The 20,098-nt window shown below is 42.4% G+C and overlaps 1 protein-coding gene and 1 long non-coding RNA gene across 26 annotated transcripts in view; one reads left to right on the plus strand and one right to left on the minus strand.

Moving 5' to 3' along the window:
• ZMYND11 (zinc finger MYND-type containing 11) overlaps positions 1 to 20,098 on the minus strand; it is a 101,314-nt gene that overhangs the window by 73,208 nt on the left and 8,008 nt on the right. For 7 of the 25 annotated variants that reach the window (XM_083579644.1, XM_083579638.1, XM_083579650.1 and 4 more), the window contains exon 2: positions 1,759 to 1,828. The exons of 15 other annotated variants lie outside the window; for them this stretch is intronic. The gene's annotated coding sequence lies outside the window, so the exon portion shown is untranslated. Of the gene's footprint in view, positions 1 to 1,758; positions 1,829 to 14,995; positions 15,140 to 19,094; positions 19,114 to 20,098 lie in introns of those variants that run through there. 3 more of the 25 variants (XM_083579651.1, XM_083579653.1, XM_083579652.1) reach the window with 3 other exon arrangements.
• The window catches only part of LOC310746305, a 163,912-nt gene continuing 144,537 nt past the window's right edge, over positions 724 to 20,098 (plus strand). Inside the window, exon 1 of the long non-coding RNA XR_014540605.1 lies at positions 724 to 771. This is a non-coding gene — a long non-coding RNA (uncharacterized lncRNA). The remainder of the gene's footprint in view (positions 772 to 20,098) is intronic.

Genomic DNA, 20,098 nt, shown 5'->3' on the forward strand with positions numbered 1-20,098 from the left:
CACTGAAGTGTGTTTCTGAAGTGTGCATGCACACGAAAGCTCATACCAATAACAAACTTAGTCAGTCTCTAAGGTGCTACTAGAAGGAATTTTTTTTATTTTGTTTTGACTACGGCAGACCAACACGGCTACCTACCTATATCTAGAACAATGTCTCTTTGGTCACTCAACAGACAGTTGAATGCCCACAGCGGTCCTGTTGCCTCTTCGGATCAGAGGATCTGGTTCGCATTATAGTCTTTAAAATGTGTTTGCATGAGCTGCTACAGAGGGGTTTTTCCTGCAGTCTCTGTTATCCACGTTTAGCCTGTCTCCAACAACCACAGTTCTGCCTCATGCTTTTCACAGTTGCCCCTTATCATATGCAATTGTTTGTTTCACTGTGGCACGTGTATTTTAATGTTAAGTGCCTCGGAGGATTATTCCTCTATCAGTATATATTAAACGTTGCGTTCCATACAACAGTGTATTTGCATTTATGTACCACCTTTCTGTCAAGGCACCCAAGGCGGCTCAGAGCTTTAAAATGCCTAAACAGATGAATCACATAAAAAGTAAAGTTGACCAGGAGTTGGAGGACAGTTCGACAAGAGCAGATTCCCACCCACCCATCCCAATGCTGTTGGCATTGTTTTGGTTGTTATACACAGTGGTACCTTGGTTACAGACGCTTCAGGTTACATACGCTTCAGGTTACAGACTCCACTAATCTGGAAGTAGTACCTCGGGTTAAGAACTTTGCTTCAGGATGAGAACAGAAATCGTGCAGCGGTGGCACGGTGGCAGTGGGAGGCCCCATTAGCTAAAGTGGTCCTCAGGTTAAGAACAGACCTCCAAAATGAAATAAGTTCTTAACCCGAGGTACCACTGTACAGTCATACCTCATGTTACGTTTGCTTCAGGTTGCGCGTTTTCAGGTTGTATCCCGGGGCGACCCAAAGGTACTCACGCATGCGCAGATGAGCAAAATGACGTCACACACATGCGCAGAAGAGGCAAATCGTGACCCGCGCATGCGCAGACGCGGGTTGTGTTCTTTTCAGGTTGCAAACGGACCTCCGTAATGGATCCCGTTTGCAACCAGAGGTACTACTGTACAGCCACCTTCAGTATATGCTTACACTATTGTTCGTAATCCTGGACAAGGAAGATTCTAGTCAGTTTGCCCAGAGAAGCCTGGCATCTGTCACCCCTAACATATGGCTTCCCTCCAGAAACCTGGCTCCTTATAGCAGTGTTAGAAACTCAGATATATAGGTGCCAAATGGTGCCTTGAACCAGGGTTTAAACAGAATGTCTAACTGCCATTTTGGGGCCAGGTAGCTCGAAAGTTGTATTTTTCAATACCATTTTTTTGTTCCTGAAATTCGTTCCGATTGTGCAGATAAAATAACCCAGATAGAATTCCAAAGGATGCGCTGTTAGCGTGTGAAAACAGTCAGGATCCAAGGATCCCCTGGCATGCACCTCCAGATGGTGGAGACGTCAGGTACCATCCTGGCAATGGGGCATCTTCAATGGGGAGCAGGTGGCCGATAGCCAGGTGCAAAATGCACCTGGTGAATTCTGAACATTGCTCCTGATTGCACTCCAGATTATTGATTAGAATACAATAGTGGGCACTGAACTGAGAGCAGGAAGTGATCAGTAGGTGAACTCCTTCGCAACTGGATTTTATATACGTGAGGTTATCTAATCCTAGGCAAAGGGGCCGCTGACAAGAACACACAACATTGCAAGAACAAAAGAAACACCTACTTCAAAAATTGTCAGGGGCTTATGATGATGAAGGCCAATGATTTATGCAGACGTCAGAGATGCTGGGATACTAGACAGGAACAAGGAGAGGAAAAAATGGAATCAAATGACAGCCATGTGAGTTTACAAACGCAAGCCAGTCACCTGAACCAGCAACTGCAGGGCTATGATGCATCTGCTGATCTTACAGCTTTGTTCTGTCTATAATGCCTTTTTTATTTATTTGGGAGGCCGAGTTGCCTCTGGAAGAAAATTCATCCATAGGGCAGGAATACCGTGGCAACTTCTGATTCCCATCATGGCAACAGTTGTTGGTGGATCTGATTTCATGCAACTAGTCTAATCCTTTTCCCTTTTCAAAGAAATTTTTTAGTGCTTTTTCGCATCTATTCCCCCCCCCCCCATTTTTTAAGGTCACCTAAGCTATTGACCATCACAAGATCCTGTGAAAGCAAATTCCCTTCAATTATGTGGAAGAAGAATTTATTCCATTGTGTGTGTGTGTGTGTGTGTGCGCGCACGCGCTACTTACTCTAATAGGGACAAAACAAAATCTTAAATCCTGCCATAACAGCAAATAAGGGCTTACTGGGGTTGCGTTCAGATGGCATTTTATTCCACCTTCCCAACATTTCTTTATATCTTCCTGTTTCATGTGATGTAAAAGCCCCTTCTGGAAATCTGGGGAGGGGGGGAGGAATTGTTTGCAACCCTTTTAACTTGGAAAATTGCAGAAGGTTGCACTGTAATTTTCCTGATATGATGAAATGTGGAGCAGTATCCCAGTACCCAGTTCTTTCCTGCCATTTAAAATTTTGTGAGATGTGGCAGCATATCAATCAAAGAGTCACAGTTCCATAACACAGCAGCTACTGCAGTGCAAAAGGAACGTTAAGATCAGGATAGAAGCGCTAGCATTATAACCAGTGAAACATACGCAATAAGATTCCACACCTGAATGCCGCCTGGGAGGCAAAATGCACAGGACTGCATCAACACCACGCATTTAAAGCACATCAGTTTGCTCAATGAATCCTGGGACAGTAGCTTGCTAAGAGACAGTAGTTTGCTAAGGGTGCTGGGGACTGAAGCTCTGTGAGCGGTAAACTACATATCCCAGGACTCTCTGGGGGAAAGCCATGTGCTCTAAATGCATGGTGTGGGTATCATGAACAGGAATGGGATAACAACAAATGGCTGAAAGTAGATCTGCAGAGTCAATGCTTATATTTGGGACCTTAGAGATATATTATTATAGTTGTTGTATTTTATTTTTTTATATCCCGCCTTTTCCCCAGACCAGGACTCAGGCAGGTTCTGGCTAAAGGCAGAAACTACAGGGAAATCAGCCAGACCAGGGAGAAAGGTTCCTAACACCAAACTATCAGAATGAAGAACGTGCTAAACAGAGGCCCAGGCTTGCTTGCTTGCTTGCAGGAGTAAAAAAATAGGCACTGCTGCTCTTTGTTAGGCTGCCTTTGCATCACCCTGTCCTGTGTGTTTTGACACACATTATACCAAAACGGGAAAAAGAAAACTTTCAGTTTTTAAGCCTGCAACAGATAAAGAAAAGAAAAAGTATCTTCATGCAAGAATATTTAAAATACAGAACTGGCAGTGCAGAGAGTGGCTAGAGCAGGCTAGGAGGAAAGGACTGCTGTGCCTTCGGTAGCCAATGTGGTGCCCTCCAGATGTTGGGACTCCCAATTCTCACCAGCATGTCAGCAGTCAGGATTGAGGCGGCTGTAGTTCATCACATTGGCTACTTTGTGCTAAGTGTTTGCTAAAACAGGCTGCTGTCAGATTACTGGGCGCTTGGGTTGTGAAGCGGCCATAGCTCAGTGGTGGAACACACGCCTTGCTATTAGGAAGTTCTCCAGGTAGGAGATCTAGGAAGAACCTCTACCTGAGATCCTGAATAACTGCAAGCAATCACAGTAGACAGAACTGGGCAAGATGGACCACAGGACAGAAAGTTGCTTGTTCATTATGCATTTGGATAGGTAACCAAATTCTGCATGGTGGCTCGAGATCGAGGAGCAGGTTTTCGTCTATGTTTGGATACAACTGGATGCACTGATTTTTTTTGTTTCTTCAAGTTACAGAGCAGCACTAGGTACGAGGCTGCTAATATATTCATAAACAGGACACCAAAAATATTCTTCCGTGGGGTGTAAGTAAAATATTTATAATTCTTTGGCCACACCACTTCTTCCATGTCTTACTTACAGCCATTTAACTGCAAAAGAATCAACCCACCATTTTGCAGTAGTACCATGCCCTGGCTCACAACACTGGTACAGAGCAACCCGTCACAATGGTGTACTGCTATAGCAATGGCTCCTGACCGTTTCTCTGCAAGGACAGAAAGCCACAGCACGGAGCCTTTTGCTTTTCAGCAAATTTTAAGATGCAGCTTACCAATACGACCCAGAGTTGAAACGGCTGCAACCCAGCCAAGTGTCACACCTCACTTTGTGGAAAACCACAGTTGCTGCAAGCCCTGAAGGGCAAGAGATGATGACAAATTATGAAATAAACCTGTTTCGGCTTTCTCACAAACAATCCAGAGAGAGGGGCCAACAATGGAACAGAAACGGATTGAAGTGGATCCAAAAGAAGGAATTCAGCTGTGTGCTAATGCGACCATGCTGTCAAATGCAAGCTTTTCTGCTCACCTGCTGCAACACACTGCTCTGGGGTTTCTCTTGACCCCCAGAGCCAATTTGGGAGGGAATTCCTGTTGCCCTAGCAGGACTCACTGCTCCCACAAGAGCCACCATTTCGTTGAATCTGGCCCAAAATCTCCTCCTGAGGGATGCTGCTTGCAATACAACATCATATATGTCAAATTATTATCAAGCAGCTTGGGGTGTTGTTGTTTTTGAGGATTGCATTTCATCCTATTACCAAGCCCAGAATTTGTTTGTCAATAGAAACAGGTTCTTAAAACAAGACTACAACATGCAGCTTTGTCGTTCAGTGTTCATACACCTTAAGATGTGTATCAATGCTTGTTCCAAGGTGGAACTGGCTGTGGCTTCAGAGAATGGACAGGAATGAGGGGAGGGGGAGAGAGAAAAAAAAGGATTGCAGAGGAAGTGCTTTTGTCTGCCTTCTACAGAACATCAAAGGCTACTTCCCTGCTTCCATCCATAGCTATTGATTGAAGGGAGAAATGGGCCCATGTATATATTTGAGAGGATGGTCCACATGTGTGCAGACTTGTGACTGGATGTGTCTTGGGATGCTACATATGTGCATATTTGGCTATCCCTGGGTGCAAAGGAGAGCAAATGTCTATTTATCAAAGTAGAGGAAAGAGAGGGAAGGAGTGTGTATTTTGGAGCGGGGAGAAGAGAGAGACAAAAACAGATATCTTGATTTTGGTACAGTCATGGTTCCAGACTGAAGCAGAAAAAAGGAGGAATTGAAGTTCCCAACATGCCATGTATTACTGATGTTTCTACGGACCTACAGATCTGTATGTTTTCTTAGCACCAACTGTTAAGTAGGATGTCAGAGAACTTCATCAGAAACAGAAATGAGAGCAGAAATTGCTGCAATTTGCATGTCCAGGTGAGGTCAAGAATAGAAATCGTGCAAGCAAACAGGGGCTGTACTAACTACCTTTATGTTTTTAGACTACATACATTATGCAAACAATGGTAATGTGCAATATGTACATGATTTACTTAATCACACTCAACGCACACGTCTCAAAGTGATGCACAACAAAACTAGCGGAGAAAGAGTGAAAACAACACAAAACCCAAACAAACAGATATATTTTAAATAAACACAAAAAACCAATACAAAATAGACACCCATGGCAGAGACTCATTCATCAAACTGAAAATCTGTCAGGGGGAAATGTCTTCAGTTTCTCTTGATGGGGGCAGCCATACAGAAAGCCCTGCTTTGTGTTACTGTGGAGTGAGCTTCTGATATCTTTAGAACTTGCAGGAAAAGCTCTCCAGCAGACCGCAGTGACCTACTGGATATATAAGGGATAAAGTGTTCGAAACTCCCATTGTTCTAGGTGTTTTTTGCGTCAGGGAATTTCATTAGCGTGAGCAGTTTCTGAGCTCTGGGCGCAAGACCGTGGCTAAGATTTCAGATTAAAACTGCAGAGTGGAAGGAAAGGAGGGCCTTTTTCTGCCTCCCCACTTCTAGCTACTCTCTGAAGACTTGAGAAGAGACCCTCTTAAGAATATTAGGGGGGGTAGGCAGGGGAGGGACTAGACCATGTGAAAAATGAACATAAAAATTTAGCTGCAGTTCGTTCATTTTCAGCTTTGTATTCTTGTCATTAAAAAAGTGTTCCTAGACATTCCGTTGTTGCGCCCATAACCTAGGTCTAAGGTGCCATTTAGCTCCTAGTTTTCATATCTCAGTTTCTAACACTGAACGGATAAGGCGATCCTTCAAGTTAAGGGTCCTGAGCTGGAAAGGGCTTCATATGTTAGCACCAACACCTTGAACTTGACCAGGTAGCAGACTGGCCCTGGCTACAAATTCCTCAAGCAAGGTGTTATATGGCTGCAGTATTTCGCCCCCACACACAACCCAGCCAAGTTAGGAAAAAACTGAAAGAAACTCTGATGGGAAGGTACAACGCAGCTTCAGGTTGTGTTGGGGGCCACACACAGAGCCCACCTGTACTCTGTGCCCTAGCCAAGGTATGCCACAATCCCCTGATGGAGTTTGGCCACCCACGTAGAGGACTGACCAACTCAGACAGGTTATAGATCTTAAAATGGAGCTTTAACTGCTAAGAGGGATAATTACTGAACGCCGAGATTTGACTCCACTCCCAGCTGAGACACATGCAGGAAGAAGCTCACAGTGAATACCCAGCTGCATGAAAAGGTTGCAATTTGATCCCTGTCCTACCAAGGTCCCTAGAGACAACCACCACCTTCTGGATGCAGTCCAACCATCTGCAAAAAGTTGAAATGTGTGTCAAGTGAAGTAGTGGGCAGGATATCTATATTCGGCATCAAGGAGATGCCTGCATGATACTTCTTGCCCACCACATGGGTGGTTTGTGTTGTCAGCTATGACCACTTGTTTTTAGAGGTTGGGAAGTCTGGATCTAGGCACCTGCCTATCCACAACAGGTGTCAAAGATTAAAGCACTCAACATTTGTTCAGCAAACTCATCTTGTAGATAGTAAACAGATCACTGATATTTGGTACAGTGGTACCTTGGTTTAGGAACTTAATCCGTTCCGGAAGTCCGTTCTTAAACCAAGGCGTTCATAAACCAAGGCGTGCTTTCCCATAGCAGCAGAGGACTCAATTTACAAATGGAACACACTCAACAGGAAGCAAAACATGGTCATATTCCAAGGCAAAGTTCACAAACCAAAACACCTACTTCCGGGTTTGCAGCGTTCTTAATCCAAGTTGTTCATAAACTAAGTTGTTCTTAAACCAAGGTACCACTGTACTTCGCCTGAGGCCTTCGGGTTTAGTTTGTTTCCCAAGATCATTTTTTGCACAGGACTATAGTTGCAGTTCCAGACCTTTCTTTAGTCTTATCGCTGCTTTCCCCTGACTCTTGCTGTGGTTCAAGACAACTCTGTTCCTATTTTGGTCACACCTTGACCTATATGTTTTCTTCATTCCAGTTTTATCCTGCCTTTCTTCAAAGGAGTTCAGACTGGCGTACACACCTCATACAATCCACTTTTTAACCTCACAACAATCCTATGAAATAGGTTAGGCTGAAAAAGAGTGACTGGACCAAGTTCAACCATTGAGGTTTATGGAAGAGCCGAGATTTGAAACCGAGGCTCCCTAGCCCTGGCCTTACACTCATTAATCCGTAACACTCTTCCAAGGTTATAGTAAGGTTATTCACAAATAGTTCTCCAACATTGCCTGTTTTAGTTATAACAGATTTATTCATTTGCTGACACATTAAGATCTTTTAAATATGTATATATGTATATTTGTTGGCCACGTTCCAGTAGCTTTAGTACAGAAATTATTTCAACAATTTTGCCTTACAGAACCTTTTATTTTGGCTGCCCGAAATGTCGTATTTTGAGATGCACCTCTCCAACACCACGAACCCTTCAATTTTAGCTGTTGTGGGCTGCCCTGTACTCTTGAAGAAAAATGGGGAAGGAAGGCAGTTTTTAAAAATGTGTGCAGGCTTTCAACAGGAAGCCATATAAATGGAATAAACTATTCCTGCATTGGTATGTAAGCAAACACTAATGAACCACATAGCTTTCAGAAAAGTTCCCAATCAAAATTTAAAGACTCCCTAGTAAATTTAGAATTTGCAACTTATATACCATAACAGGAAGGACTATAATGAATCCCATGGAGTCTTGGTCACTGGATTTTACTCAATGCAGGTTTTAAGGAGGCAGGAGTAACATTTATTGTAACTGATCTAGTTTCTCACGTGTTATAAGTAAATCCAGACCCAAGTCTGGATTATCAGATCAAAGCACCCTTCTCATATGTTATCTAGGTCTAAGATGCGAGTAAGTGAACGGTAACATCTGAAACGAGTCTTGAGCAATAAGACTAATCCATTAGACTAATCCAGTGCAATGTCCACCCTTAAATCTTTATCAAGAAGAAGTGCCGAGATCTATTCCAGACACAAGATTTACCCACCCTGGAAGAGTGGCAGATGAAGGTGACGGATTATATGGAATTGGCGGAAATGACTGGCAGAATCCGAGACCTGGGAGAAGAGTTGGTGGAAGAAGACTGGAAGAAATTTAAAGACTATCTTCAGAAATACTGTAAAATTAGTGAATGTTAGAAGGATGTTGGATTGAAAATAAGTGGCATTAGCAACAAAGTTAATAAGAATATGCAAAAATGAATTGATAATGGATGAAAATATAGAGTTATGATATGTTAAGATACAGAGTTAAGATAAACGAAAGAGGGTAAGGATTTGCTGATTTGATTATTTAAATGGGAATACAAAAAGGGGAGGTGTGAGGAGGCCAAGGAAATAAGCTAAGGAGTTCAAAGTTACAAAAAACGGATTTGTTTTTAATTCTTTTTTTTAGCTATTTGTCTTTTGTCTTTTGTATTTTTATTCCTCTTTTTTCTTTTTTATGTATTTTTCTATGTTCTCTTTTTTGTATCTTTTTCTTTTTATATGACCTTTTTCATTTTGTAAACTTATGTTTTTGTGAAACTTTAATAAATATCTTTTAAAAAAAAATGAGATCTATTCCAGGCATGCAATACAATCCTATGCACATTTACTCAAAAGCTAAGTCACACTTTCAATGGAACTTGCTCCCTGCTATGCAAACATAAGGTTGAAGCCTTACTTACACATCCTTCTTTAAGATATGAGCAGATAAGTGGCCCCCAAAATAAAATTATAATGGTATTAAAAACACATGAACAAAAATCACTTGCAGCCACAAATTACTAGGACAGTAGTTCAAAACAAAAACACATATTAGTTTCTCAAACTCCGCTTATCATTTGTGCTTTTTCATCTGTGAATATGGGAACAGGCACAGCATGTTGTTCCTACTATTATTCAAATAAAGATCTCGATACAAAAAGTTCCAAAGTGGATCATGCAATGCACCAGGAGAAAGGGGCTGTTCTTTGCCAGCAGCTGATTGCCACGTACAGATCTGGGACTGCTTAAATCCCATTCACATGCATGCAACACCCATTTAATTAGGCCTTTCATCCTGTTGATGCACGTGCAAATCGTGTATCCTTGCTCATGCTCTACTGCTCTGGATCAAACCCCTATCATTAAGGAAACGTGTAACCTGGGCAAAAAGCCAAGGCACACAGACAACTGCACAGCTCACATCCAAAGAAACAGCTTTTTAAGTCGAACTTAATACAATCGGGATTTGCTTCGTAAATAGTCATTGCATTTTCAAACTTGGTGAAGCTTCTCCCGATTTACATTTGTGGATTTCTTTTGCTTTCATTTAGTATCACCAGCTTTTGATGGCTTTTTAGCTAACTGTCAAGTGGAAGGTTCTTATGACGAAACCCACAGAGGGCATGTTTTGCAAACAGAAGTCCTAAGGTCTAAATCTTGTTGTCGCAGGAAGGAAGACTGGGAAAGACCTCTGGCTTGAGGACCTGGAGAACCAATGCTAGCCTGTTTATACAATTCTGGGTTAGATGGACCAAGTGTGTAAGAATGCAATTCTAAGCAAACTTACTCTTGGGAGTAGACCCTGCTGAACCGAGTGAGGCCTGCTTTTGAGGAGACATGCACAGAATTGCACTGCATCAGGTTAATAGGAAGGATAGGCAAGGGGTGAGAAACATTGCTTGCTTCCAGATATTTATCTATTTTCTTTGTAAAAAGCACCCTCTATAATTTTCTTGAAGAATAAAAGGTAATTGTTAAATACAGTACAAATGTGGAATCTCCCTTGTTAACATCACAAAATCTGAGCCATGCCATCTAGTTTCTGGCAGATATTTCTATTTATTTAAGACATTTTTTTTTTTTGCACCACCCCATTGCATATCAGAATTCACGGCAGTGTACAGATATGACCACCACAGCTATGAATATCAAATAAGATGCATGACATGTGATTGATGCTGTGGGTTGTACCCTATGAAAGTTCACGGCCGGATATCCAATATAGCTTGATCTGCATGAGAAGGAAGGCAGTAATGCAGTGGCGGAGCCCTGAAGAACTGGCAGAATGGATGATAAAATTTCAGATGAAGGCAGGGGAGGCATCATTTTTTAATCCTTCCCTGTGGGGGGGGGGGGGAATATTCCTGAAAATAAGAAAACTAGCAGAGCCAGAAGAGAGCTGGGAAGGAAACCTACGTGTGCTCCTCCCAAAACATGAGGGAACATTAAAAAAAATATTATTCCCACTTGCAACCTGCAATGATTCCATCTATTCTACCACCTTCATTCAGCTGCATGTACAGTGGTACCTCGGGTTACATACGCTTCAGGTTACATACGCTTCAGGTTACAGACTCCGCTAACCCAGAAATAGTGCTTCCGGTTAAGAACTTTGCTTCAGGATGAGAACAGAAATCGTGCTCCGGTGGTGCAGCAGCAGCAGGAGGCTCAATTAGCTAAAGTGGTGCTTCAGGTTAAGAACAGTTTCAGGTTAAGAACGGACCTCTGGAATGAATTAAGCACTTAACCTGAGGTACCACTGTATAGGCCAGCCCTTAAGGAGCCATAAGATTATTTGGCCCAGTTGACACAGGTTGCCAGGATACTACCCCTACACAGGCTGAAGAAGTGAGTGTTAGGTCACAATGCATGTTAGGTGACTTGGGCTTCTGAGGGTGGAATCTCTCTCCTCCCTGATGGTGCCAGCCCAGGAAGTTACATGAACACAGTCATCAAGTTTATAAAAGTATATGCTTCTATCATTCTCTCCATAAAGCGGCCCTTTCCGTTTCCCCTTATCGTTTTGTCCTGTTCAAATTCATGCATCTTTAATGATTAAGAATGTGTTCTCCTTCCTTCTAATGTATTCTTCCTCCATTTTATACGTGGGTAAAGGATCCCCATACATGCTCCCCGCTCGCAATCTTCTGAAACCCTACCTCTTCTTTCCGCCTCTTTTTATAGACAAAATTTAAAATTATTAGGGAGCTGGGATTTTTGCCGCTTTTGTGCAGCAGTACCGCGCTGCAAGCAGCCAGCATTCATATGTGTTCAGTGTAAATAAATAATTGTCGTAACATCCAGTCGAAACTGCGGGAGGAATTCAGAATGGCAGAACATAATTACCCAGCCTGGAAGCCAGCCAGATCACGGTGGTTGACATCCCTGTTCTAGTGAGATCTTTGAAAGTGCAGTGATTAGTTACAATGCTTCACATAATTAAATGAGAATATGAGTGAACGTTCAAAACGGAATTCAGAAATATCTGTCACCAATTCATTATCTACCAGAACGGCAAAATGGTGCCATTTTAGTGATTTATCTTTAATGGCACCAGCACTACAGTCCAAAAATACATGAGCTGGAGCCATCGTTTAAATACACGAGGAAGGCGGGAGACAAACACATCATAAAAAAAAGAAGACATTTCCCCCCTGTAATTTGGGAGTTGCTTTAAGAAGCAGTAAATGAGCAGCCCTATCGCAGAATTTCATTAATTCAGCACAAGATTGGCACAGTAATTACTAGGAATAATTTTTATTGGTAAAATCTTAGAGAAAAGCTGTTTTGTTTGGTTTTTCCACCACTATGAGGGAAAAACAAATCACCTCATAACGTTTTTAATTTTAACAAGTTTTCATCAATACAAATTAAGCGGCACATAATAAGCTTCGGCAACATATTCAGATTGTTATTACTTAAAAACATCAGATCCAGATATTAAATTTATTATTAAACTGTGGTGGCATATCTAAAAAGGCAATTCATTAGTTAATATGAAGATATGTAATTGGGTACTGATTGCCTCTCACTATATTTAAGTAGTGGAGAGAGTTTAGCAACGGAGCAGCGTCTACTGATTAAAAGCTGCGGAGGGAGGGGGAAATCAAGCACGACAAGATGACAAAAAGATTTGGGGGGGGGGGCTTAAGAACAAACCCACAGCAACAAAATGGCAGCGAAGGCTGTTCCCTGCACCCATGCTGTCATGTGATGCAACTGTGCCGTGAAATGCCAATGGGAGTTGGTGCATAAAGTTGGTGGCACCTAGGCTAAGGCTTGGATCCTAACTCCCCCCCCCCCACCAATCCCATAAACTGAAGACGAGTTGTACCCCATGCGTGCAACTCTCCTACTGCACGGAATGAAACTTACAATCTGGGTCTATTTTATATCTGCTCCAAGACTGGATTCTGTTCCTAGATTGTATAAAAGGTTCTACTCAGTTGCAAACCAATATCTTTTAATGATTATAACGTACTATGACATATTGTTACAACTAATTAGTACACATCCTTGTTCAGGAAATGTATGAAGTATGCAATGCCAAAACTGATTTAAATCAATGGCTTACAGTACAGTCAAACGCACACCAGGTCAGAAGTGAGTCCCAATGAGTTCAGAGGGACTGCAAGGTAGGTGTGTAAAGGGATCGCAACCTTAGATCATTTTTTTTCTTGGCAATTTAAATAATGGTTTTAACTCGCCTGGATTTAAATTAATCCACTCAGTTTCCTGGACAAAGAATGTGCCATCTGTAATAAATACTGAAGTGGTTGCCCTTGCTTTAGGAGGGAGGAGTGCAAAGTACAAGTCAATGTATCGTGTATACAGAAGGCCCATGGTTCAGTCCCCAGGATCTGCAGTGAAATATTTTTAGGGCAGATCCACACCATATATTCAAAAGTGCATCCTTCAGTATACCTGAAGGAGCATCTCCACCCCCATTGTTCTGCCCGGACACTGAGGTCCAGGCACCCGCCCTGTGGAATGCCCTCCCATCAGATGTCAAAGAGATAAACAACTACCTGACATTTAAAAGACATCTGAAGGCAGCCCTGTTTAGGGAAGTTTTTAATATGTGACATTTTAATGTATTTTTAATCTTTGTTGGAAGCCACCCAGAGTGGCTGGAGAAACCCAGCCAGATGGGCAGGGTACAAATCATCATCATCATCATCATCATCTTACACATATTTAAAGCCCTCGACTTCCCCCAAAGGGGAACTGTACTTCGTTGAGGGTACTGAGAAGTGTGTATTTGTAAGGGGCAAGCCACACTTCCCAGGATTCTTTGGGGGAAGTAATGTGCTCCAAATGTGTGTTGAATGCGTTTTAAATGATGTGGCTCTGTCCTCCGATAGCAACAGGGCCAGGACAAATTTGCCTGAGACCCTGGAGAGCGGGTGTCAGCCAGTGTAGACATGTTTTGACTAGACGAACCAATATTTCAGTAAAAGGCAGCTTCATATAGAAGATTACTGTATGACTCAAATACTACATTATACCATTACAACACAGTGCTCCTAAATATTATTCTGTTATTTGATTATTTAATTCCTATACTGCTTAATATGTCGAAAAAATATCTCTTAAGTGGTGTACAAAAAAACTGAAGCGACAACAGAACAAAATATTACAATAATAAACAGTTTCGTACAGAAATGTTACATTAATCCTAAACTACTAATATATATAAAATCAACATCAATTCCTTTTCCTTCTGACACACATTCAGCCTCCGGGTTCTCACCCAGGGTCCAAATGAACACTCAGCTCTCAAAAGTCTCACAATGAGACTCTACCTATTTGTCTGAACTCCCCTGAAATAATTGTAGGAAGCAATGTTCTGTTAAGAGACTCTCACCTCAAGCAGCACTCTAAGTTTTGTTTCTGTTTTTTAGTGAAAATAGCACAGAAATAGGTCAAGTTTCCCCTGTTTAAATTTCTCCTATGCACTTTTCAATAATACAACAAGCCGTCTAGGGATCACTGAATTGGTAGAGTCTCTTAATCTCAGTGTTGTAGGTTCAGGCCCCACATGGGGGGCAGGGTCCTGCATGCAGGGGGTTGAGCTAGATGACCCTCAGGGTCCCTTCCAACTCTACAATTCTATGATTCTGTGAAAAAAGGCACCAACAATGGGAAACGTCTCTGTTTGCTATGGGCAAAACGGGGCATTAATGAAGAATTCTTTGTGATATCACTCATCGCTTAATGCAGTTCTTTGGTAATCATCTAATGTAACATCTGGGAGGACAAAGGGGTGAGTATGTTTGCTAATGTTTGTTAACATTTCCTTCTCTCCCCTTTAAGTTGCCTGGTTACGTCTCATCCAACTAATCATAAATGCAATACCTGAAAATTCTGTGGGTTTTGAATTATTAGATCGGGGGTCAGCAACCTTTTTCAGTCTCAGACCATGTGGTGGGCCGGACTATGTTTTGAAAAAAAATATGGATAAATTCCTATGCCCCACAAATAACCCAGAGATGCATTTTAAATAAAAGGACACAATCTACTCATGTAAAAACACACTGATTCCAGGACCATCCGCAGGCCACATTGAGAAGGTGATTGGGCCACATCTGGCTTTAGGTTGCCTACCCCTGTATTAGATTTTCCTATCGTGGAAAACAGCCAAAACTGTTGACTACTAAAGGGTATCTCCTGTTTCAAGATCCACCAATTGTTATTTGCTTCTAAGCAGTTAGTACAACACCCCTAAGAGCAACCTGTCTACATTCATAAAAGTCAACTTCAAAAGAAGAGGGAAAACCCCAAACCTTGCTCAAATCTAACAAGTACCACTGAATCTCCTTTTTCCCAAGGTACCTGATTTGCCAGTGAAGAAATGGAACAGGGCACAGAGGATGTCCCTTTCCTCCTGTTTTCAAATAAAAAGTTGTTTCTAAGAAGCATTGTTACTGTCACCAAAAGGGACCTCAACTTTGCCACTGGACTTTGTATAGCCCAGCAGCAAAGCATATTCTTGCTGCTGTACCAGAGCAGGATTAACTTGTGGCTGCGCAAACTTGTTTGACGAGCCTAGCAAAACCCCAAAGAGATAGAGGAGATAAGATTTAAGGCAGTTTGCGAATAGGAGGCGTTTTAAAGGTTTGTACTTCCTTTAACCTTAGGTACAGCTTCAACATTTTTCACTCAATTATTATAGGAATCACAATTGCCTTCTCGCTCATTTCTTTTCTCTGAGCTAATAAAGTAACTGGCACAGGTATGATCGATTCACGCTCCTTACAATTTCTGTCCCAATCCTAAATGATATACAACCAAAAATTTAAAAAAGAACAAGGAAGAAATACCTGTATAGTAACTCCAAAGGTCCGTGACTTGCTCCCCTTAAAAGTGGAACAGCAAAATACAGAGTCTGGGAACATGTGAAACCTATTATGTGTTATGGTGATTTCGTCCTGTCTGCCTGAGCCCCTTTTCTCCCAGGCACAGGGTAACAGCTATCTGTTGTGACTGGGAACAAAGGTAATTTCCCAGAGGAATGCTTAAATATCATTGTTGAATTTGTTCTCTCCTAAAGCTTCTTGAAGAATAGCCATTTGCGTTCAAGGTCATGGTTTTTAACCCATAAAATACTCAGAACAGTTTGGGGCCTTAAAAGAATTGCCTAGAGGTTCGGGGTGGATAATTGTAGTTGACGTATCTTCTCAGGCAGAACTTGGGTGCTCAGTGCTGTGTCAAGCCAAGCAAAATATGCAACTGTGGGAACTAAGACATGGCCCCAACCTCCCCAAATTTTCATTCCAAACCAAGTTGCACACGGAACGGTTTGATGCTTCTTAAAACAACTAAAAAAAATCTAGGGCCTCCTTCAGAGCAACAAGGTATATGAGCAAACACAAGTCAGAGACACAGTTGGGGGGAAATACGTACACAGCAAGTATGTTGATAAATAGTCCCAGTGCATTTTGATGTTTTATACACTTCTTACTCTATAATAAAGAAACATGTTTCATAAAGTGTTTGGTCTGAAATAGGTATCTATTTTGCACCCACAGTACAAAAAACATTTTCATGCAAGGAAAACACAGAAGCAGTTTTTCACCACGTCTCATGCTTGTTTTAGGGTGAGGGTGGGGAAACCTTTGCCCCTCCAGATGTTACTGAACTACAACTCCCAACATTCCTGGCAGCTGGCCATGTTTTCAGGGGCTGATGTGAGTTGCACTTCTGCCGCATCTGGAGGGTCAAAAGTTCCCCACCTGTTTCAGGGCATTCAGAGAACTCAACTATCTGGTGGTAACAGTGACTGAAAAATAGTCCTTGATAGCAGACTAATGGGACACCTCTAACCCCTAGCAGGCAGCAGCGGGGGCTTAATTAGCCACTGTTACGTCAACAGCTGTTCCACTTGCAAAAGCCATGGTGGAAGGATTATTAAAAAAACCCTCTTCGCCATGCAAGCTGTCGTACCCCCATCAGAAGTCAACAGATCTAGGCTGGGCTAGTGTCCACCCGTCTCATTTAGACCCCCTCCAGCATGGTGGATCAGAGGTTTTGATTGCTGGGTTAGACACAGGACTGGAATGTTTTAAAAGGGCACACACACACACACACACACACACACACATATATAAATAAAATATTCGTCCCCACCACTACCACCCAACATGGACTGTTTATGGGCTCTAAATAGTTCCCAGCAGCAGTGGTACTTTCCCCTTGGCTTGTCCCCCTCTTCAACTCCCTATCTCTACAACGCATTGCTTCCTCTGGTTCCTGTTTTACAGATCATTCCCTACTTTGCTCAACTTCCTTTAGCCACTGTCTCTTGGCCAGCTCTTCTAGGATTTCTCTTCCCTTAGCAAAGAGCACTGTGAGTTTCTTCAGAACCAATTCTCTTATTAGCCCTTTGTGGCAGCACTTCTCTTTTTCTCAAATCCAATTCCCCCAGCTCTAGCCATAGGGTCCTCTTTCTCAGTCCACTGCCTATTCTGCCTTCAGCGTCCTTGTTCCTGGTCTCCCTGATCATTATATTTCTGGAGCCTTTGCCCAATTCCTCCTTGTGTTACATTTGAATCCCAGCCATACGGACAACTTTCCCTTCTCTCACAGAAGCTGGACTGCAAGCTATTTATTCGATGTCACTGAACCAATTCAGCCAATCATGCTTCATTACCACAAGTGCAGTACAGTATAATAAAAACGTATAATAGGTACATTTGTTAGGTTATTCTTTCACAAGGTTTCAAGGCAGGTTACCAACTACCAATTCAGTGTTGCTCAGGGTTCCTAAGCGACTCCACATCTCTTTCACAGCAGTGAGATTTGGTATGGTTGTCAACAAATTAAAGAATGTTTAGCTGATTAATTATCTGCCTTTTAACCAATTAATCCATTGTGTTTATATTCATTTGTGCTGTATGAAACTTCTACTAGTGTTTTTAGGAGATAATGAGAAAAGTATAGTGTAACTTAACAAAGGTAGTACTTATGGTTATGAGGAAAAAACATCTTAAGTATTTTCATTTTATTTCACAGCAACATACAATAACCCCAACAGATACAAAAGATGTATACCATTCATTTACCAACCCACGGATTAAAATTTCTCTCCAACCAATTAATCAACTAAAGCTTTAGTTGATTCAGATTAGTCTACAGATTAAACAGATTAAAGCCCTACTACTCTGTGTTCCGAGCTATAATACTACAGCTCCACAAAGATTGACTGGCAGCAGATAAAGGACAAAATGTACAACTTCACAGAATGTACAATGACAGTTTAGAAACCAGTGCCACAAGATGCAATGCTGATCACTGGCTTGGATGGCATGATGACAGGGTGGCCAATCAGCCACAACAGCAAAATACAACCACCAGGTTTGGAGCTTGTGTGTGTGTCTAGCTATCAGTTCCTGCTGTGGGTAATCAGGAAGGGAAGGCTGTTGCCTCCACGCACTGCTTGTGGTCTCCTTGAAAGCATCTGGCTGGCCACTGCAGGATGCAATGCTAGACCAGATGGACCTTTGATCTGATCCAGCAACTAGGTCCTTATTCAGAGGTATTCATTACTCCCAATAGTCTCGGCAGTTCTGCTGCTCAACAATTGAATATATCCAGTGCTCTTGGGGCTCCCTTTTTGTAATTCGAATGTTTCCTTGTGCCTGGATCCGTAAGATTTGATTATTATTTCAAATTTGTATGTTCTAATCTCATATCACGTGGTCAGTGTGCACCTCTCCTTTCTGTTCTTTGTCTCTCTCAGTTTTCCTTTCCCTCTCACATTTCTTGTATGCATCTACTCTTCCTTTAAAGGTAAAGGGACCCCTGACCATTAGGTCCAGTTGTGACCGACTCTGGGATTGCGGTGCTCATCTCGCTTTATTGGCCGAGGGAGCCGGCGTACAGCTTCCGGGTCATGTGGCCAGCATGACTAAGCCGCTTCTGGCAAACCAGAGCAGCGCACAGAAACACCGTTTACCTTCCCACTGGAGTGGTACCTATTTATCTACTTGCACTTTGATGTGCTTTCGAACTGCTAGGTTGGCAGGAGCAGGGAACGAGCAACGGGAGCTCACCCCGTCGCGGGGATTCGAACCGCCAACCTTCTGATTGGCAAGTCCTAGGCTCTGTGGTTTAACCCACAGCACCACCCGCGTCCCTACAACTCTTCCTTTAGACAGCTGCATTTTGTCAACTTTCAAGTCCCAGCTCTCATTTCCTATGTCTCCACCCTCATCAGCTACTGCCTTCTCAAATGCCTGCACCCTGCTTTTCCAGGTCTTTGCTTTTTCTACCCCTTCTTCTACAGACCCTTTTGCCTGCCCACCTCTTCCCAAGCATGAAAACAGCATGGCCAACATCTACCAAGGCACCATCTCTCTCCCTGTCTCAAAGAACCAGTACTTCACCAGTCAAAGCTGGGCAGGTGAATGAAGGAGGACACTGGATGACTTACCCCCTAAATGATTTTCAAGGCTACACCAATGCTGTTTACATGGCAGAAATACATGCTTACATTTGTCAGTCCTTCCTCCTTGCAATCTCAAATTGTGTTTTTCTAGGACTGGTCAAGCCACTGCTTGTTTTCAGCTTAGCTCCACCTACCACGACGCCTTATCTCCCGAGTGCTTACACATGTAAACCACTGTGACTGGAACCATTTTGAAATCTGATGTATCAATTACATACTGAACTGAAAATTAAACTCGTCTCAACAGAGGCCACCGCAGCTACCACCTGGACCTATTCAGTGCTCACTGCAGAACAACATGCCAATTTTTAAAGCTGTCAGTTATATCAATTAAGCATCTCTTTGCTGAAAGGCAAGTGTAAAGGTCAAAGTGGCTGATGGAAACAAGGAGGAAACAAAACCTTCTGCACTGTCAGACAGGGCACAGTGTTGGCCTTGCAGTTGCTTCTGTCTCATTCTGCTTCTAAGATGCTTGGGGCTAATAGACTTGCCTATTGGACAACTTTATACATACATTTGGGCATGCTGTTGCGTTCATTGTCATCGAGCACATGATGCTTAACAGCAGAAAACACCTACTATGGTGTTGTTGTTGTTTTGCCTTAACCGATGGTCAATGTTTTGTTTTTAACTATTTATTTTGTGCTTTCATCCTGTATTTTTATCTAGTGAACCGCTCTGAGATCTTCAGACAAAAGGCAGTATACTGTATAAATCTAATAAATGAGAAACTCCCTGTCTCTTTCCTTTCTCCTTTGCTGAATGGAAGGAAGCAAAAGTGTAGTACAGCAAGCAAGGATTTTTTCAAGAGACAGGGACACACTCATTCAAATAAAGAAGGCTTGGAGACACAAAACAAACCAAAGTTCTCAAACCTACGGGGAAGATAAATTTGGGAGCAGAACTGGAGTTCATGGAACTTGTTGCAATCCAGCACTTCTCATCAAGATGGTAGCTGACGTGAAACTCAAGAAACTCAAGATTCCCAC

The sequence above is a fragment of the Podarcis filfolensis genome (assembly GCF_964270895.1).
Source record: "Podarcis filfolensis genome assembly, chromosome: 12".
Classification (NCBI taxonomy): domain Eukaryota; kingdom Metazoa; phylum Chordata; class Lepidosauria; order Squamata; family Lacertidae; genus Podarcis; species Podarcis filfolensis.